This window comes from Perca fluviatilis, chromosome 7 (assembly GCF_010015445.1).
Source record: "Perca fluviatilis chromosome 7, GENO_Pfluv_1.0, whole genome shotgun sequence".
Lineage (NCBI taxonomy): Eukaryota > Metazoa > Chordata > Actinopteri > Perciformes > Percidae > Perca > Perca fluviatilis.
In genome coordinates, this window is record NC_053118.1 from 41,391,100 (window position 1) to 41,398,239 (window position 7,140).

Below are 7,140 nucleotides of genomic sequence, written 5' to 3' on the forward strand. Positions count from 1 at the left end.
GCTTCGCAAACCACTGTCTTTATTTTCTGAGCTTATGACATCATTTTATGGACAGTAAACAGGTCAAATGTATTAAACTGAATTAAATACTTTAATTGATTGACAGCCCAAATATGATTATAAAATGAGTAAATTCCAACCCTACATTAGATCAGAACTAAGCTGTGTGTGTGAGAGTGATGTAATGCCCCCCCCTCCTCCTTTCAGGGTGGAGCCTGCTGGAGTCAGATGGTTGACACCAGGTCTGAGGAAGTGTAAGTCTGTTTTTAATTTCATTCATCAAACTGTGACATAACTCATCCAACCCTCTGATGTCATCATCAGAGTGCTGATTGGTTAATAACTGCAGCTGTGTTGTGTCTCCTCTCCGTCAGATTCCTGTGAACTCACACTGGACACAAACACAGTGAACAGAAAACTCAAACTGTCTGACAACAACAGGAAGGTGACACGTGTGGAGGAGTATCAGCCATATCCTGATCATCCAGAGAGGTTTGACCCCTGCTATCCTCAGCTGCTGTGTAGAGATGGTCTGACTGGTCGCTGTTACTGGGAGGTTGAGAGGAGAGGAAGGGTTGATATATCAGTGAGTTACAGAGGAAACAGCAGGAGAGGAGACAGAGGTGACTGTTGGTTTGGAGGTAATGATCAGTCCTGGAGTCTGATCTGCTATGATAGTGGTTCCACTGTCAGTCACAATAACAGAGTAACATCCATCTCCTCCTCCTCTGTCTCTGGTAGAGTAGCAGACATCTCCTCCTCCTCTGTCTCTGGTAGAGTAGCAGACATCTCCTCCTCCTCTGTCTCTGGTAGAGTAGCAGTGTATGTGGACTGTCCTGCTGGCTCTCTGTCCTTCTACACAGTCTCCTCTGACTCACTGATCCACCTCTACACCTTCAACACCACATTCACTCAGCCTCTCTATCCTGGGTTTGGGTTCTGGTCTCGTGGTTCCTCAGTGTCTCTGTGTCGTGTGGAGGATGAAGAGTCTCCTCCTGTTTCTCACTGCTGATCAGCTGAGTATGTACAGAGAGTCTGTATTTGTATAAAATAATTCAGAATGATTGAAGAGCTTCCTGGTGAACATTGTAAACTTCTTCCACTTCCAGTCCTTTAAAGATAGAAGCTGTGATCATGATTACAAATGGTTCAAAATGCTGCCGCTCGGCTCCTTACCTGAACACGGAAACGAGATCACATTACACCTGTTCTTGCCTCCCTTCATTGGTTAACGGTTTGGTTTAGAATACATTTTAAGATTCTGTTGTTTGTTTCTTTATGGTCATGCCCCAGCTTGTATCGCTGATATCGCTAGGTTTCCATTAAAGTCAGTGTGTGTAATTCCACAGACTGCTGAACGTCTGCGTCCCGACTCCGTCCCAGTTCCGTCAGTCCGCAGCCCTCCGGAGCAGATATACGCAGAGCTTCTATTTTTGACGGACGACAGAGAGCTCCGCAGCAATTCAGCACATGACAGATAGTGCGGGACAGGAAGTCGAGCACAGAAACAAAATAAATATCCGGTTAATTTTCAAAATAAAATACACCGTGCTCACGGTGGATCATATTTCCTGCACTACACCTTGAACACACAGCACAGAGCTGTTTCCCTTCTACTCCTCTGGATGGAAACAAACTGGTGTTGGTTTTCTGGTTCTATTCTACCTGAATTCGCGAGAACTTGTGGGTCCTCGTGACTACAGCTGTCAGTTATGGCCACAGCCGTTCTGCAACAAATCCGGACCTGGTGGGTATTGCCGGACTGCGGAGCACGCAGCAGACACGCAGCGGAGCCGGTCCGCAGCCGTGACGCATCTAGTGGAAATCCCCGGTAAGATCTGCTGACCAGCTACTCCTTGTTGTCCCTAGAACGCGGCTCAAAAATAGGGGAGATCGAGTGTTCTCAGTCGTGGCCCCAAGACTGTGGAATGAATTGCCTCTGAAAGTCAGACTGGCCCCCAGCCTTCACATTTTTAAATCATGACTTAAAACTCACTTTTATTTATTGGCTTTCAAACCATCTTGAGAGTTGTATTTTGTATTCTGCATTTTATTTTTCTAGTCTGTTATTTGTTTTAAATGTTTGTTTTGTTACTCGCATGTTTATAATCATGTCAATGTCCAGCACTTTGGTCAACCTGGTTGTTTTAAATGTGCTTTACATATAAAGTTGGATTGGATTGGATGAAATTGTAGAAATGAACGTTGACTTGTGTCATGTTTAGATTTGAATTCTGTCTCTTTTCACAATAAAAGCATAAAGTTACTGTGAGAGTGTTTGTGGTCTTTCTGTTTAACTTTTACACACAATAAGATGTCTCGGTGTCCCAGAGGTCTTCCAGGTCCAGCTGCAGCGTGAGAAACCCTCCAATCAGAGCAGTCCAGTACGTAAGTCTTTCACTTTTTCATTTTCATATTGTGTTGAGTTCAGGGAGCAGAGAGTCTGTCTGTTTTCTCTCCACGTTACTTATCTGCTCAGTCAGCTGCTGTAACTTCCCACTGTGCTATTAGTACTTTGACTGCAGTAACATGTCATCAATGTGACAGAAAAGCTGTTTTATTGGGTCTGTTGGAGGTTTGATTCCCTCCCACATTAATATGTTTGTGTTGAAGACTTCACTGTTGGTGTGTGACACTAGCCGTTTCTCAATGTCAAGGATCCTTCCTTGGTAGGATTACAGTATATAGAGTATATAGAGTTCTAGTTCTATTATTCAGGATTTTACGTTGCACATTTTTGATACTGAAAGGCCACCATAGGTGTGCGCTGTTTTGTTTTGTTTTCCGGAAATAAACGAGAGAGTTGATGCATTGAAAGTTGAGACTAGTCGTTATTTTAGCAACACAACATCCTCAACATTGGAACAGTCCTTCGACGAACTTCGAGGACGTTTCATCCTCGAAATTCTGGCTTCGGAGGATCCTTCCTTGACATTGATAAATGGCTTTAGTGTCCAACGTAAAACACTTTATATGTAATGAAAGGCGCTGTATAAAGGAGCTTTCTGTTGCTATGAAACCGTAGAGCAGACTGGTGGTATTACCGTAGAACAGACTGGTGGTATTACCGTAGAGCAGACCGGTGGTATTACCGTAGAACAGACCAGTGGTATTACCGTAGAACAGACCGGTGGTATTACCGTAGAACAGACCGGTGGTATTACCGTAGAACAGACCGGTGGGTATTACCGTAGAAAGACTGGTGGGTATTACCGTGGAACAGACTGGTGGGTATTACCGTGGAACAGACTGGTGGGTATTACAGTAGAGCGGTGGGTATTACCGTGGAACAGACTGGTGGGTATTACCGTGGAACAGACTGGTGGGTATTACCGTGGAACAGACTGGTGGTATTACCGTAGAACAGACTGGTGGGTATTACCGTAGAACAGACTGGTGGTATTACCGTCAGAACAGACTGGTGGTATTACCGTGGAACAGACTGGTGGTATTACCGTAGAACAGACTGGTGGGTATTACCGTAGAACAGACTGGTGGTATTACCGTAGAACAGACTGGTGGGTATTACCGTGGAACAGATTGGTGGGTATTACCGTGGAACAGACTGGTGGTATTACCGTAGAACAGACTGGTGGTATTACCGTAGAACAGACTGGTGGTATTACCGTGGAACAGACTGGTGGTATTACCGTAGAACAGACTGGTGGGTATTACCGTGGAACAGACTGGTGGGTATTACCGTAGAACAGACTGGTGGTATTACCGTAGAACAGACCGGTGGTATTACCGTAGAACAGACTGGTGGGTATTACCGTAGAACAGACTGGTGGTATTACCGTAGAACAGACTGGTGGTATTACCGTAGAACAGACCGGTGGTATTACCGTATAACTAACAGACTGGTGGATACCGTAGAACAGACTGGTGGGTATTACCGTGGAACAGACCGGGGTATTACCGTGGAACAGACTGGTGGGTATTGCCGTGGAACAGACTGGTGGTATTACCGTAGAACAGACCGGTGGGTATTACCGTGGAACAGGCGGGTATTACCGTGGAACAGACTGGTGGTATTACCAGTAGAACAGACTGGTGGTATTACCGAGAACAGACGGTGGGTATTACGCGTGGAACAGACTGGTGGGTATTACCGTGGAACAGACTGGTGGGTATTACCGTAGAACAGACTGGTGGGTATTACCGTGGAACAGACTGGTGGTGGTATTACCGTAGAACAGACTGGTGGTATTACCGTAGAACAGACTGGCGGGTATTACCGTAACAGACTGGTGGTATTACCGTGAAACGGTGGTATTACCGTGAACAGACTGGTGGGTATTACGAAACAGACTGGTGGTATTACAGGAAGACTGGTGGGTATTACATTGAACAGACTGGTGGTATTACGCAGAACAGACTGGTGGTATTACCGTAGAAGAGACTGGTGGGTATTACCGTAGAACAGACCGGTGGGTATTACCGTGGAACAGACTGGTGGTATTACCGTAGAACAGACTGGTGGTATTACCGTAGAACAGACCGGTGGTATTACCGTAGAACAGACCGGTGGTATTACCGTAGAACAGACTGGTGGTATTACCGTGGAACAGACTGGTGGGTATTACCGTGGAACAGACTGGTGGGTATTACCGTGGAACAGACTGGTGGTATTACCGTAGAACAGACTGGTGGGTATTACCGTAGAACAGACTGGTGGTATTACCGTAGAACAGACTGGTGGGTATTACCGTAGAACAGACTGGTGGGTATTACCGTGGAACAGACTGGTGGTATTACCGTAGAACAGACTGGTGGGTATTACCGTGGAACAGACTGGTGGTATTACCGTAGAACAGACTGGTGGGTATTACCGTGGAACAGATTGGTGGGTATTACCGTAGAGCAGACCGGTGGTATTACCGTAGAACAGACTGGTGGTATTACCGTAGAACAGACTGGTGGTATTACCATAGAAGAAGACCGGTGGTATTACATTAGAACAGACTGGTGGTATTAGGAGTAGAACAGACTGGTGGGTATTACCGTAGAACAGACTGGTGGGTATTACCGTAGAACAGACCGGTGGTATTACCGTAGAACAGACTGGTGGTATTACCGTAGAACAGACCGGTGGTATTACCGTAGAACAGACTGGTGGTATTACCGTAGAACAGACCGGTGGTATTACCGTAGAACAGACTGGTGGTATTACCGTGGAACAGACCGGTGGTATTACCGTAGAACAGACCGGTGGTATTACCGTGGAACAGACGGTGGTATTACCGTAGAACAGACCGGTGGTATTACCTAGAACAGACCGGTGGTATTACCGTAGAACAGACTGGTGGTATTACCGTAGAACAGACTGGTGGTATTACCGTGAGAACAGACTGGTGGTATTACCGTAGAGCAGACCGGTGGTATTACCGTTAGAACAGACCGGTGGTATTACCGTGAGAACAGACTGGTGGTATTACCGTAGAACAGACTGGTGGTATTACCGTAGAACAGACTGGTGGTATTACCGTAGAACAGACCGGTGGTATTACCGTAGAAACAGACTGGTGGTATTACCGTAGAACAGACCTGGTGGTATTGCAAATCGTAGAACAGACTGGTGGTATTATTACCGTGGAACAGACCGGTGGTATTACCGTAGAACAGACTGGTGGTATTACCGTAGAACAGACTGGTGGTATTACCGTAGAACAGACCGGTGGTATTACCGTAGAACAGACTGGTGGTATTACCGTAGAACAGACCGGTGGTATTACCGTAGAACAGACTGGTGGTATTACCGTAGAACAGACTGGTGGTATTACCGTAGAACAGACCGGTGGTATTACCACTGATGGAGCACCGTCCATGACAGGCAAGAAAAACCACAACGCGTACCTCCTATGGCTCCATTTTGATGCTACCAAGCCATCACCTCCCGTTAGCATCCCATTGACTCCCATTCATTTTGATGCTACCAAGCCATCTCCTCCCGTTAGCATCCCATTGACTCCCATTCATTCTGACGTCACTGTGACAGAGAATAACTTTACATCTGAAGAGTTTCAAGACTCTATTTGTCCGTTGTTTATTTCTAAAGAAACACAACAATGTATAAAAGGCTCCATTACCTTGTAGCTCACGTTATGGCTCCGTTGCAGATGCTTTTATAACAATAGGCTAACGATTGGGTCATAACCACGAGACTTACTGTCACACAGTAGAGAAAATACCGAAAAGAACAAAAAAAACCCCCCCCGCGGTGTTGTTTTTTTTTTTTTTTTTTTTTTTTTATTATTTTTTATTTGTTAGTGATCAGTAATTACTAATGTTAACGAGCAGCAATGGACGGGCCCTCGCGCCTCTGTGCGCGTCGGGGTTACCGCCGGACGCCGCTCCTTGCGACCGTGCATTTGCGCGGCACTCAGACACCGCAAACCGTAACCGATGAAAAGGGAACTCCCCGCCGAGTTCAACGATAGCTCACACAAGACTCTACGTCATACGGTTCATTAGCTGTGAAAGGGGGCGTGGCTAAAGCATAGGGGGCGGGTCCAACCATCACCAATTAAAAATGAAGCCTCTGCTGAGATGAATGATCCCTCACACAAGACTCTACCTTAAATGGGTCAGCATGTATGAAAGGGGGCGTGGCTTAAACATAGGGGGCGGGCCAAAGCATCACCAATGAAGAAGGAAGTCTCTGCTGAGTTCAATGATACCTCACACAAGTGTTTACATCAATCGGGCCATTAGTAATAAAAGGGGCGTGGCTTGAACATAGGGGCGGGCCAAACCATCAACAATAAAGAAGGAACTCTCTGCTGAGTTCAATGACACCTCACACAAGACTCTACCTTAAACGGTTCAAATGTTATGAAAGGGGGCGTGGCCTGAGTAAGCTCAGTATCACACGTAGACCACACATTCTGAGTTTCATGCAAATCGGATGATGTTTGTCATATAAGGCAGATTTCCTGTTGCCAGGGGGGGGGCGCTATGACCAAAAGTCAATTTTGGCCTGTAGGTGTCCTCAGGCCTGGACCCTTGTCCATCGTGAGAAATTTCGGGCAGATACGACAACGTACACTCAAGTTACAACAACTTCTTTGGTCATCGCTAAACACTCAAAATGGCCGCCACGCCCACACCGTCTGACGAAAAGTTTTTCTTTTAATAACC